Here is a 14,944-nt window from a genome sequence, read left to right on the forward strand (position 1 = left end):
ACAAAGCAGGCCATGTGGCACACAGAGATCTGTCATCCAGCACCTCATTGCCTTCCCCCGTGCCTCCGTCTATCTAGTGATAGAGCTGGCCCTGACTCTGTTACAATTATCAATATGCCCAGCTCCATAGACTTGATATTTGCTGCCCTGGGCTCCTACCGGAGAAATGATGGGATAGAAATTCAATAAATAAATAAATAAATAAATAGATGAACAAACAAACATAGTACAGTAGGGTTGGGTATCCTCAGCCTATAAGGTAAAAGGTAAAAGGTAAATGATCCCTGGACTGTTAAGTCCAGTCAAAGGTGACTATGGGTTTGTGGCGCTCATCTCGCTTCAGGCCAAGAGAGCTGGAGTTTGTCCACAGACAGCTTTCTGGGTCATGTGGCCAACATGACTAAACAATTTCTAGCACAGCAGAACACTGTGACGGAAACCATAATGCATGGAAACACTGTTTACCTTCATGCCGCAGCGGTACCTATTTATCTACTTGCACTGGTGTGCTTTCAAACTGCTAGTTTGGCAGAAGCTGGGATAAAGCAATGGGAGCTCACCCTGTTACGCAGATTCGAACCACTGACCTTCCGATCGACAAGCCCAAGAAGCTCAGTGGTTTAGACCACAGCACCTCCTGTGTCCCTTTACCTTTTACTTCAGCCTATAGGGCAAGTTTGGCCCACCAGACCTCCCCATTTGGCCTTCAAGGACATTTCACCTATACGATGCCCACCTGATGTCATATATGTCATGTCAGGCAGGTCTTAAAGTGAGCTCCTGATTGTTCCTTTCCTGGATCAAGGTGTGCTCTCCCCAGTGCATCAGCTGATGGTTGAGGGAAGTGTGCCTTGCACCAGTAGTGTTTCCCATTGAAACAGCTGTGAAAATGGGGGAAAGCTCAATTTAGCAGCTATTTCAATGGAAACCACTTGGTGCTACTGGAGCAACAAAGCCCCATAGCCTGTGGCAACCAGCTGTCACATGCCTGTGAAACTTTTCACATTGGACTTTCACAGGTGGGTTGGGATGTCAGGTGATTGACAGGTAAGATGGACTGCCCACTTGTCCAAAGTGGCCCATGGTGTTTGGGTCCAGATAAGGAAGGGTGTGTGGCCTCTCAAGCCCAAAAGGTTCCCTACTCCTGTAGGAGAGTAGCTGATCCAAATAGCACCTTGAGACTCTGAAAGGGATGAGAGATCCCTTTGCACTGCACTGTTAAATCAGCAGTGCAAATTTCAGTTGTTTTGCACATAGCTCCCAAGTGAGTGGGCGATTGCATAACACATAAAACATGGGGGGAAACTTACTTTCCACCCTGCTTAATTAGGTACACATCATAAATACTTTGGATAGTCTGGTGGTGCGGTTAAATGCCAGCGGAGGCTGCTTTTTTCTACCTTGCCATTTCTTTGAGTGGCAAGTCATTAAACTTGACTATCAACAGATATTCCGACAAGTGCCTGAATGTCTTGACAGGTGCACAATTACTCCGGCATGTGGTCCGATTAAATTAAAATGAATCATCAGAAATTCCTTCGGTAGGAATTGCATGTAAACTCAGCGAGCTGTAAAATACATTCCACTTACACACAGTAAATTGATTCAGGTGCGTGCACTTAGTCGGGCATGTGGACAGCCTGGAGTGGCCTCTTTAGATCTTGACATTTTGTGGCAGCAGATTCAGTATTTTCAGCCCAGTTGAAAGCATAGCTACTTGGATGTAAGATCCTCTGCCGTGCGAGAAAGGCAGAACGGAATCTAAATCTGCTATAGAACCTGCTATTATAGCATTCCAGGAACTTGTATATGCTTGTAGAAGAGCATCAGCAACTGTTGTCCTTAATCTCGTGGATCTTTGGGTCTTTTCCTCCATCTCTGTTGAGCTCATTAGTTCTATGCTTTGGACAACTGTTGTAATAGAAGATTAAATAGGAACATGTTTTAGAATTGTTTGTTAAAAACAGACTCTTCTACTTTTAAAACTGGGCGACTGTTCTTTAGGGGCAATATTGCTTTAGTTCGTATGAGGGTTTTTATGGGGGGGGGTGTTTATTCAAAAGAGAAGCAATCACAACATCTTATTGCTGGGAAACTTTTTTGGCCAGATCTTCATTTCCTCCCACCTCTGTGGGTCAGCTTTGACAGATGGGTGGGGCCACACTTCTGTCAATCATCTGATATTATCATTATACTACGTGATGGGTCAGTGCCACCCACCTGCTACCCACAGGGGTGAAGCAACACTAAGCAGGATTGAACTCTCTGCAGATGAGCAGATAGTTCAGTCCCGATTTCCGCAAGGGTCTGAGTAGCATTAAACTACCCACTCATCAACTGATAAGAAGGTGGGTGGGTGGGGTTAAATCCTGCTGCCTTGGCTGTATGTGCCAGTTCCCTGTGGAACAGAATTGAACCCTGCCCCTACCCATCAGTTGATGGCATCTGCCCCTCAGAGTGGCATCAGATGATTGACAGGGGAGCATGGTTTGGGGAAAATATCCTAGTGGGTGAAATTCAAACTCCCGGCAAACTGTGGGCTGGAGGTTCGCCACCCCATCTTACTGCTACCTAGGAGGGAGCTTTGGGCTTTAATTACATGCATATATCCAAGGCAATATCAAGACTGGGCAGAGGGGCAAGTGAGTTTGCATGTGCTACAAGATATGGAAAGCTTTCTAATTTGGGGTAAAGTAAAGGTAAAGGGACCCCTGACCATTAGGTCCAGTCATGACTGACTCTGGGGTTGCGGCGCTCATCTCGCTTTATTGGCTGAGGGAGCCGGCATACAGCTTTCGGGTCATGCGGCCAGCATGACTAAGCCACTTCTGGCGAAACTGAGCAGTGCATGGAAACGCCGTTTACCTTCCCGCCGGAGCGGTACCTATTTATCTACTTGCACTTTGATGGGCTTTCGAACTGCTAGATTGGCAAGAGCAGGGACCGAGCAACGGGAGCTCACCCCGTCACGGGGATTCAAACTGCCGACCTTCTGATTGGCAAGTCCTAGGCTCTGTGGTTTAACCCACAGCGCCACCCGTGTCCCCTAATTTGGGGTACATGGGGATAAATGAATGATCTGTTGCTTCTGGGAAATGCAAATTTTGCTGGTGCATGAAACATCTATTAATTTTAATTTAAGGAAGGGGGGAAACGGGAAAGGGGGGGAGCCTTTGCCTCCTTCCTCCAACCCCTGTGGAATTTTCAAGAGCAGATCTCCCCCCTCTCCAATTCTCCATCTCATGCTATTGACATCCCCACCTCTTCGCTGTACTTCTTAGTGCACTGCGATATTTCCAAACCGTTGAGTGCATGACTGTTTTTTAAACTGCACCTCCGGCTGTTGCTACTCTCAGTCAATACTGTTGACATCATTGTTTCCATAGTGCGCCGTTGTTCCCAGCCGACACGAGTTTGTGTGTGTATGGATATTTGTTCTTTTCATGATAGCTTTAGCATTTCAGCATAGAGGAACTGTGCTGTTTGGGGAGTGTGCACTTGTTCCCAGTCACACCCAAAGCCAAGATTTAAAACTCCGGTGACAGGTTAAATAATGTTCCTGTGTCAACAGCAGCCTGCTTATTATTTATATGTTGATACCTTTGCTCCTGCAAGTCCTTCCCCAAGGTGACAGCCTTGCTTACCCCCAGCGATAAGGACACTTGGATATCTTACGGAAGCGGGACTAGTCTGACTTCACAAGCAACCTAGCTGTTGCATGGTGTGGTAATATTAAGAGCACCAGGGGTGTGTGCTGTGTTACTTAGCCAGATATCTGCCGTGCAGCCCCTTTAAGAGTAATAGCCATAACCCAGACTGTTCACACAGAGAGAACTTCCTAGGTCAGTCCCATCAACTATGACCAGTGGTCAGAGATTGTGGGAGTTCATAGAAGCATAGAATTGCAGAGCTGGAAGGGACTACCTAGTCCAACCCTCTGTAATGCAGGAATATTTTGCCCAACATGGGGATTGAACCCACCACCCTGAGATTAAGAGTCTCATGCTCTACCGACTGAGCTACCAGGGGAGTTTTGAAATCCCCTCCTCACAGGAGTCTGGAACCTTCGCTATAGTGTGTGTGTGTGTGTGTGTGTGTGTGTGAATGACTCTTTACTCCAGCCTTTGACTCCTAGGATGTTTGTTTTCAGGGGGGGGGGGAGGACTAAACCATTCCTGTGGCTGTACAGTGGTACCTCAGGTTAAGTACTTAATTCGTTCCGGAGGTCCGTTCTTAACCTGAAACTGTTCTTAACCTGAAGCACCACTTTAGCTAATGGGGCCTTCTGCTGCCGCTGTGCCGCCGGAGCACGATTTCTGTTCTCATCCTGAAGCAAATTTCTTAACCTGAAGCACTATTTCTGGGTTAGCAGAGTGTGTAACCTGAAGCATATGTAACCCGAAGTACCACTGTAATTTGCTTTAACAGATTTTAATACGGAATTTTAAATTGTTGTAACTGACCCTGGAACCTGCTGGTGAGGGGCAGGTAATGAATAGAATAGAATAGAATAGAATAGAATAGAATAGAATAGAATAGAATAGAATAGAAATCTACTGAACAAACAAGCATTACAGGGAAGACCACTTGGAGAGGGCAAGAGATCTTTCAGGGAAGCTTGCAATCAATTATTGATCTTCTGGGCTTCTCATAAGCTTCCAAGAAAGCTCCTGGGAGATAGTTCAAAAATCACTGCAGTGAAACAGCAAATGGGTTACTGTGCAATCCTATATAACATGACTCAGAAGTAAGCTCCACCATGTGTTTTATGGGGCTTACTCCTGGGTAAGAATGAAAAGATTGCAGCCATATGGGTTTGACAGTGACAATTGCACAACACATTTTGAAACTCAGGTGTTCTAAATATAACATACCTGTACTCATTTGAAACTTGAGTTTCTACATGTGTTGTGCAAGTGCTTCTTACTTACAGAGCACATCTCTAAATATAGGGGCAAACGTACACATTGCCCTTTTGGTTCCAAACACCAGCTGAGTCAACCTCATTTAAAATGAGGTTTCTCTCCATATTCCCAGGTAATTTGCTTTCTCAGTTAGAAGAAACAAAGAAACCCACTTGCTTTGTCTTGTCGAAGATATGCACACCAAATAACTTCCTGGGAAAGACACGGTCCCAGATTTCCAGTTACAAACCCACCCGGCCTAACAAAGCTCTATGTTAACATGTTTGGGTTCATCATACTTTGACTTCTCATACCTAGAAGAACCTGGACAGAAGTACTTGGGGGAGATCTGGAAAGCCTCACCACACCGCTGAGCAGGGGGGAGATTTCCCCCCTACCCAGCAGCAAAGCTGGTGGGTAGAACACCTCCCCTCTCACCGACTCGGCTGGAGGGAAAGCATTCTGCAGAGCTTGCTTTGCAGCCAGTCCGCCTCTGCTTCTAGAGGCGGTGGAGACCAGTGGCAAAGGCAAGTGGGAGAAGTTGGCCGATGCCCCATGGGTGGTGCAGCCTGAGGCAGCCACTTCCCCCAGCTAATGCGTGGGCTGGCTCTGACCCCTAATGCTCTATTATTGTGTCAGGAAGATGCTAGAATACACCCACAATTAAACACTAGTTGTGGGAGGGGGCTGTTGCCGTAGCCTAGTGCAACAACTCTGGTGGGGCAAGGGAGCAGAATTTTTGTGGGGGGAAAGCACTGAAAAGTGTGGGATGAATCAACAGTTAATGGAAAGATGTATAAACACTCCCGCAAGCAAGTCAGATGACTGCTCACTGCCATATGACACCTTAGGGGGGGAAATCCAGGTATGTAGATATGTTATTGTTATGCGTGTTTGTGTTTTTATATTGCAAACCACCCTATGGTCCTCTGATACAGAGCAGCATAGAAACGTTCATCAATCAATCAATCAATCAATCAGAACAAATGTTCAGTGAAGCCTGGACACGGTGTAACCCTCACATAAGCTTTGTGCAAACAAATCAAGAGGAATGCTCAACAGGTTAGCTGATAAAGCTGTAGGTAAGTATGATGTGTGACCACATGACTGGTTTGTAATTCAGTGGTACCTCAGGTTAAGTACTTAATTCGTTCCGGAATTCCGTACTTAACCTGAAACTGTTCTTAACCTGAAGCACCACTTTAGCTAATGGGGCCTCCTGCTGCTGCCGCGCCACTGGAGCACGATTTCTGTTCTCATCCTGAAGCAAAGTTCTTAACCTGAAGTACTCTTTCTGGGTTAGCGGAGTGTGTAACCTGAAGCGTATGTAACCTGAAGCGTATGTAACCCAAGGTACCACTGTATAAGCAGCAGCTTCAAGCCTCAGCTGATGAGACATTTCAAAGGCACTCTTTGCAAGCCCTGTGGGGAGGTCTGAAATCCCACTATCATTTTGATTCCATGCAATTAACAGGTGGGCAGCCCCACGTACCAGTCAAATTTGGGCTGCAAGATTTAGGGAAGGGAAGGATCTGTCCCACTGGCCTGATCCAGTTCCCCACCCTTGTTCTGTGTCAATCTGTAGCTTAGCTCAAGGCAGCATAGCAGCTGGAGGCAAGAAGAGGAACCGACAAGCTCTGGGATTCAAGCTGAGTCATCGTTATGGCCTAGCATTTCATGGTAACCCACTCTATATGGAAAGAAATCAAATGATGAATAAGGATTTGAAATGGTTTTTTTTTTTTACTGCTGGTATAATGACAGTGATTATAGTGTTCGTGTTTTATATGGTTTTAAATGTCATAACCCAGCATGGGAGAATACTGTATTTTGGTTGTTGGCTAATACATTTATTAAATAAATAGGTGGCCAGCTTAAGCCGAGTGCTTTTCTGAGGGCATGAATCATGTCCCGAGTTGCGTGGCCTTTCCTCATCTCAGGCCTTTGGGGCATTACACAACACCTCCATCTCTCAAAAGCCATTGAGCCAGCAAGGAACTCAGAGCCATTAGTGTGCTGAAGAAACCTATTTAGCTGCTAGCTGAACAAAAGGCTAAGAAAAGGTCACCTTCCAATTTGATGCCCATAAGACTATAAGTGAATTGTGTTCTGCTACCGGGGTTTATTATTATTTTTGTTTTGTTTTGTTTTAAAAAAACATAATCTTGCTTTTTTTCATTCCAGGCACTCAGACTGCCAGACAAGGGTAATAGTTCCATGTGGGGCTGGAGACGGATTAGTCTGGGTAGATTTCCTGCTTGTCCTCTATAGAGTCTTGCCAAATAATAGTTTTAATTACAGTATCTTGGGCCTCTCCTTAAGCCCCAGTGTTTACTCACTAAGTGACCCAATGCAAAAATAAAAAAGTCTACAGAGAGCAAGAGGTATAGAAGTAGATAATGAGGATTTTGTATATTGTAAAATGTTAATACTTCATGACCTAACTAAAGGGTTTTGATATATACAATTTATTCCATGCAAAGCGTTTGTGTAAGCAAAATGTCATATCCTCTCAATTGTCATAACTGTATTTTCAGTTTTGAAATTTTCCCCCTGTCCTAGCTATCTTTATTTATATTTCCCTTTACAATGGTGTTTTGATTTACATTTCATCATCTGTTATGGTGCTTCTCTGAAGCTCATATCCCTTATCAATTAATGAGACCTTTGCTACTCATCTTGAGAATTCAAAACAGTTTTTGCATAAACAGGAGTAAGATATGCAAGTGTGACAACTGGAGGAGAGCCATATAATGAGCAAGACTTGGCCCCACAATGGTAAATGTAATAATAATAATAATAATAATATAATAATAATAATAATAGTAGTAGTAGTAGTAGTAGTAGTAGTAGTAAATACCACTCATCTGACTGGGTTGCCCTGGCCACTTAGATGGCTTCCAACTAAATATAAATGGAAGCATTCTAATAGCAATCTACATGTTCCACCAAAGTAGCTGCAAGAAATCTGTAAGTCGTACGCCCGCCATGTTGTTGCCCTGTGGTTGCCCTGCTGTGGAAAGCTTTCTAAAGTTAATAGTAGGCTCCTACCTGGAAGCACTTCTGCGTACGTGCAACCTCATCTTCCAAATGTTCCCATAAGCCCCACAGCGGAGTAATTTTCTCTTTGGCCTTATAAATCATTCAGTGTGGTTATGATTAGAGATGGGATTCAGCCAGCAGATTCAACTCTTGATTTAAGTTTTAAAACACCTCAGGTGCTCAGATCACAGTTTTGGCAATTTTTCATTTTGCACAACTGTAATATTGGGAAATTGGGCTTAAGATTCAGTTTCTGTTTCTGACGCAAAACCTTTCCCTTCTCCCTCGGTGTTAATATTTTGTGTGGTTTACTCAAATCTATTCTCCCCTCATAGATAGATGGATAGAGATAGATAGATAGATAGATAGATAGATAGATAGATAGATAGATAGATGATAGATAGATAGATAGATGATAGATACTCTGTAGAACATTAATTACAGTTGTGGGAAGACCAATCTGCATTCACATGTCGCTGCAAAATTTTTATTCTTCCTTTTCAACCATAAGTGTCCGTTTGAACACTTCAGCCTGTTCCTCCCAAGGCTTTCCCTTGGTTCAAAACGCGTGTTTTGCCAGCTGGTCAGGAAAGCCACCTATAGAAAACATTTGGACATATGGTTTGGATGCTGATTTTTATCAGAGTGAAATATCTCTCAACAGACCTTTGCATTTTTAAAAACAAATCACTAAACATGATGTCAGAATGTTTATTGTTTCTTCCCTGGGAACATATTCTTGGCATCTGGGTTTGATCTTCTAGGTGTGTCTAATTGTTCTAAACCCACAGCTGCACAGTTTTCATTTCCTAGGGAATGCAGCAATGGTTTTTAATTTTAGCGTCCCACAACCTTCCTCTCATTTCCCACCTTTGGATATTCTCTGGAGCCCAAAGCACTTTTCTAATTGAATTATGACTATTGCTAGAGAACATGAAGCAACTTTTCCTTCAAACTTCAGTTCAAAAGGCAAACACCGTCTTCATCTTATCGTCACCAAAGTAGACATGAAGTTTCCCAGGGTGGGGGTGGAGGTTGTCATCACTGTTTGGATGCCGACTGCCATTTTGAATAAATATGGGGGACTGAAACATTGCTTTGGTGTGAAGTTGTGACGATTTGCTACGCAGTAGGTAAAAACCAAATGGCACCAGCCAATCAGCCAAATAGACAAAATTCCTACCAGGCCCCTGCCCCAACGGCAGACGACACCATGACAGGCATAGCAAGGTCAACGCACAAGACCCAAATTAAGGGCGGGCGGGCAGGTGATCCGGTGCCCGCAGCGAAAGAGAAAGCAGATCGCTGTGAGCACTGTTTAAAAAACCTCTGTTCCAACCCCAAATTGGCAACATCAAAATTACCCCAGCAACTCAGGCTACCAATCCCTGCCAGAGCCATACCATCCCAAACTGCCTGGCAACAGAGGGGTGTCTTGGCTGGCTCCCACCGCAACACGTGCTCTCTTTTGATGAGAACACGCTTTTTTTTTTTTAATATAATTTTTATTAAAGAATTTTTTTTTATAACCACAAACACATAACAATACAGTACAATAAACACAACAAATACACAAACAAAAACAAAAACAAAAACAAGTACAATTTCAGATCTTAATTTCTTATACCTTTCTTCTCCGACTTCCTCATGCCTCCCCTTTCTGTATTCCAATTTCTAATCAATTATTCAGCAAATCTTCCCTTATTTTAATTTAGTTTAATCTTCCTTATTCTCCTTATCTTAACCATTACTAATAGTAACCATTTATTTTCTAGTCCAACATCATTCTAACTTTCATTAATTTTGTAATATTTCTTTAAATAGTCCTTAAATTTTTTCCATTCTTCTTCCGCCGCTTCTCTTCCCTGGTTTCGGATTCTGCTCGTCATTTCTGCCAGGCCCATATAGTCAATCACCTTCATCTGCCATTCTTCCAGAGTGGGTAGCTCTTGTGTCTTCCAGTACTTCGCGATGAGTATTCTTGCTGCTGTTGTAGCATACATGAAAAAAGTTATATCCATCTTTAACACCCCTTGGCCGACAATACCCAAGAGAAAGGCCTCTGGTTTCTTAGGGAAAGTATATTTAAATACCTTTTTCAGTTCATTATAGATCATTTCCCAGAATGCCTTAATCTTCGGGCACGTCCACCAGAGGTGAAAGAATGTACCTTCCTTTTCCTTACATTTCCAACATTTATTGTCAGGCAAATGGTAAATCTTTGCAAGCTTGACTGGGGTTATGTACCACCTATAGATCATTTTCATAATATTTTCTCTTAAGGCATTACATGCCGTAAATTTCATCCCGGTGGTCCACAACTTCTCCCAGTCAGCAAACATAATGTTATGACCAATGTCCTGAGCCCATTTAATCATACTTGATTCAACCGTTTCATCCTGTGTATTCCATTTCAGCAGCAAATTATACATTTTTGACAAATTTCTAGTGCTGGATTCTAACAATTCAGTCTCCAGTTTTGATTTTTCCACCTGGAAGCCTATTTTACTGTCCATTTTAAACACTTCATTTATTTGATGATAATGCAACCAATCTCTCACTTTCCCTTTTAGTTTCTCAAAACTCTGCAATCTCAGTCTGCCCCCTTCCTTTTCCAGAATTTCCCAGTATCTTGGCCATTTAGACTCCATATTTAACTTTTTAATTGCCTTAGCTTCCATTGGCGACAGCCACCTTGGGGTTTTGTTTTCCAACAAATCTTTATATCTAGTCCAGACATTTAGTAGTGCTTTTCTGACAATATGGTTTTTAAAGCCTTTGTGTGCTTTAACCTTGTCATACCATAAATATGCATGCCACCCAAAGATGTTATTAAAACCTTCTAAATCCAAAATATCTGTATTTTCAAGAAGTAGCCAATCTCTTAACCAGCAGAAAGCTGCCGCTTCATAGTACAGTTTAAAGTCTGGCAGGGCGAATCCCCCTCTTTCCTTTGCATCCGTTAATATCTTAAATTTTATTCTGGGCTTCTTGCCCTGCCAGACAAATTTAGATATATCTTTTTGCCACTTCTTGAAACAATCCGTCTTATCCAGAGAGAACACGCTTTTTTGGCATGATGGGTCCAAACTCACAAATTACACTATCCATTAAATAGTGTTTCTCAAAATCCTGGGCAGCACTGGGCACTCCCCACTAGTTTATTATATTGATGTTGTGTTTTGGGGATGTGCAACTTCGTATATTTTTAGAAGGTTCAGCTTTACAATTGTTTTTATAGACGTTTCATTGACATCACACTTAACTGTAAGGCTGACTTTTTTTGTTCTTGGCTCTTTTCTGTGGCTCTTTTTGACCCTTTCTACTGTGTTAAGACTTGCACATTTCCTCTGTAGGGAGACTTGTGTGTTGTGCCCACATTGGGAGTACACAACCTCTTCCCATGCTGGAGATGATGATGATGATGATGATGAAGAAGAAGAAGAAGAAGAAGAAGAAGAAGAAGAAGAAGAGTTTGGATTTGATATCCCGCTTTATCACTACCCGAAGGAGTCTCAAAGCAGCTAACATTCTTCTTTCCCTTCCTCCCCCACAACAAACACTCTGTGAGGTGAGTGGGGCTGAGAGACTTCAAAGAAGTGTGACTGGCCCAGGGTCACCCAGCAGCTGCATGTGGAGGAGCGGAGACGCGAACCCGGTTCACCAGATTACGAGTCTACCGCTCTTAACCACTACACCACACTGGCACTGGCAGATGCACCCATGTCACATGTTCACACCACATGGTGGTCTCAAGGGGACATGACATGGGGGAAGACAAGGGAGGAGAGGGTGTTAAGTGAATCTGCCGGTCTTTCTTGTGGAAAGTACATCACACAGGAACTGCAAAACCCAAGGCTTACAACAAGGATGATCTGGTAAATCTTAGCCATTCTATTGCTGCTTCTTTAAAAATAACAGCACCCTGATAGCATAGATTTCCCAACAGTCACAGCATAATGAGTATGGGTAAAAAAAATGGACAGGTGGTTGATGTTCAGTGTAATGTTTTGGTCCCAGCAGAAGCAGGACAGGCCCAGCTAAGCAGAGCAGCCAGAAGGTGGAACACAAATTCAGCAGGCTAAGCCCAACCTCAGGAGGTTTGCAACACAAATCTTCAGGCTCTGATCCATCTTCTCTGTGTTGCGTATAACCACGATAGATGCATCTCTAGGAAGAGAGTAACTGAAACTCAAGCCCGGGAGTGAATAAGGGACAGATGCACATAAGCAAAACCTTTCTTTTAATTTTTCACTAGACAGTTCCTGCTGGATAAGCAGTCTGCATTGCCCCAACACGTAAGTTTAGCTGAAGACAGAATGGAAGGAAGCTTCATTCAGCAAGGTGGTGCTTTTGCACCCAAAACCATTCTACAAATAAGGTGCCTACAGAAGACATAAATGTGTTAACACATGAGCATTTAAAAAGCATCTTCGTTCTTCGTTATTACAGCAATGGTTAGAGTGATGGGAAATCAGCCAGTTGTATATAAATGGTGCCCCGGGCAATCAAGTGAAAATGTGTTGCTGTGAACTGAGCTATTATGGTTTGCATCAAGATAAAAGATGAAAGATTACATCAGCTTGTCACTCGTTAAAATCAAACAGGATGATGACTTCACCGCTCTACTTCTACTCCTGCCAGCTCACATTTGCCCTTGATCCAAAGTTCCTGACTGATTAGTGTTTCTGAGGATCAAACCTGCACCACTAAAACCCCAATGCCTGGGAAGTTCCTCTGAAGTAGAGCAGTAACAACATCTGGAAAGAAAGGGTGATGAGGCAGGAAGACAGCAAGTTGAGTCAGTGATGAAATTTAATCAGCATGAAGTCAGGTATTGAACATCAGGAGCACATCTACTGCAGATGGCTCACACCTGAAGGAAATAGACTTGGACTAGGAGTGAAGCTTGCTCACTTTAGATCTGCTTATACCTGAACACACCCTGCAATAGTGATCAGAGGCCCTTCGATGTGACTCTTCGATGTGTGGAGAATGGGCTTTTTCAGTGGTGGCCCTCTGTCTATGGAATGCTGTCCCCAGGAAACATGCCTGGCCCCATCATTGCCCTCCTTGTTCCCTTCTTCCCTGCTGGGGGTGGGGTGTCATTTTGTGGTTTGCCTCTGGTTCCAGAATGTCTTGGGCTGGTACATGGGAATAGGATCAGAAGGGGGAAAGGATTTCTCCTGTTGCCCCCCTGTCCGTCTCTTCTTGGTCCTGAGGATAGCATTGCACCATAACAGGCAGTTAATGCAAAGCCTTCCAGTAAACACTGCTGCCATCCAACTTCCATTCATTTCAATGGGTCTTTTATATGGTTCCTAGTGTTGAATACACAGGTTTGGAATCAGCAGTGCTCAGCATGAGTGGAAAGATACTTCACCTTCTGCCAGGGAAGTCCCCAGTTTCCAACTCTCCTCCTTCCCGCCTCCAAGCTGCAATCTTCCATTTCATGTCCGTGGCTTTTCTGGATGGAGATGACAGGAAAGGAGAATCTGACCACAAATTCTCAGATCTAAGCCCTAGAATATGCTCATGATTCCATTTCCTTCCCTGTCAACTGAAAATATTACCCAATATTCTCTGCACACCTGCAAACACCTGATATAGTGTCTTTTAAAATTTCTTAGACTGGGGAAACCTGTCTGTTATTTAACATTGACTCCTTTTCCTTTTTTTATTTAAAAAAAAAGACTATCAGATGCTTGCAGGTGTCTGGAGGATGCTGAGCAAGGTTTTGAATGCCAAGGTTTTAAAGAAAGAAGCACAGTGAATCTTTTTGCCTTTCAATTCCATGTGCCAAAAGAATTTGTTACTCTTCCAGTGCTAATCATTAGCGATGGCGGAGAAAGTCAGTTCAGTTTGCAATGTAATGTGAACTTAACAAATCCACACTTCTTGAAACGATGTGAACCAAATTGCAGCTAGTCATTGAAATCCACACTTTCCTGACTGTTGTGGTGCAGTTTTTCATCCGACAAAGGAGGAGAAAATGCACATATTAAGAGAAAGCGTGCATCAGAATGCATAGCATGCACAAAAATGCACCGTGTTAGAGAAAAATTCCTGCAAAATTGTACATCGGACAAAATTTCATATGAACTGTGTATGAGACATGCACACTAAAATGCTGAATTTTCATGAGAACCGGAGGGGAATTGCACACTGGTGCAAAAAGTTGCTGAAATAGACTTAAGACTGGAAGATTAAGAAATTGGGAGAAACCAAAATGGACAGATTTGCATGTCAATCAGAGGCTGTTCAGCGAAAGAAGAGGTATTGCGGCTCTTCCTTGTTACAGAACCAATAAAGCTTTGATCATCACTTAATTTTCTCCATGGGGAAAAGTTATTTGATCTTGCTTATGAATTTGATTCTAATCTTTTCATCTTTTATTACCTTCCCTCCTCTCTCCTTTGTCTTTATTTACTACCACAATGTGAGAGCAGGCACTGCCTAAACATAGTGCATCCTGGTAACATGTAATGAAGCATTTATCCATCCGCTACTCAGAATGCCCATTCTTCTTAGAGATTAATACGAAAGCCACACAGCTGTTCCAGGAATACCACAGCGATTTCATTAACATTATTAATACCCTCATGGCCTCTCACTTTTACCTCATTTATTTTTAATAAACCTCCATTATTTTTCCATCTGTTTGCTTGATTACAAAAGCTACTAAGTTTTCAGCGGTAGAAAGTTGTGCTTCTTAACAAACTAACTTCTCAGTTGAAAGTAGACTCAAAAACATGGCTTGCAAGTAATAGCTTGGAAGTCTTAGCTCATAGGAACATAGGAAGCTGCCTTCTGCTGAGCCAGACCACTGATCCCATTGACTCAGTATGGTCCGCACTGACTGGCAGTGGCTCCCCATGGTTTCAGACAAGGGACTGTGATGGTGTGCACCAATCTGGAACTTTTACATGTTTGCTATTGTAGACCATGGCATTCCTACACTTGCCATAACTTAGCATAAAAATGACCCCCTTTAGGAA

The 14,944-nt window shown here is 43.1% G+C and overlaps 1 non-coding gene across 1 annotated transcript; it reads right to left on the reverse strand.

Annotated features, from left to right (window-relative positions):
* Positions 1-3,956: 3,956 nt before the first annotated feature.
* On the reverse strand, positions 3,957-4,029 carry TRNAK-CUU (transfer RNA lysine (anticodon CUU)). The gene has a single exon. It is a non-coding gene; the product is annotated as a tRNA-Lys (tRNA).
* Positions 4,030-14,944: the final 10,915 nt, after the last annotated feature.

This window comes from Podarcis raffonei, chromosome 11 (assembly GCF_027172205.1).
Source record: "Podarcis raffonei isolate rPodRaf1 chromosome 11, rPodRaf1.pri, whole genome shotgun sequence".
Lineage (NCBI taxonomy): Eukaryota > Metazoa > Chordata > Lepidosauria > Squamata > Lacertidae > Podarcis > Podarcis raffonei.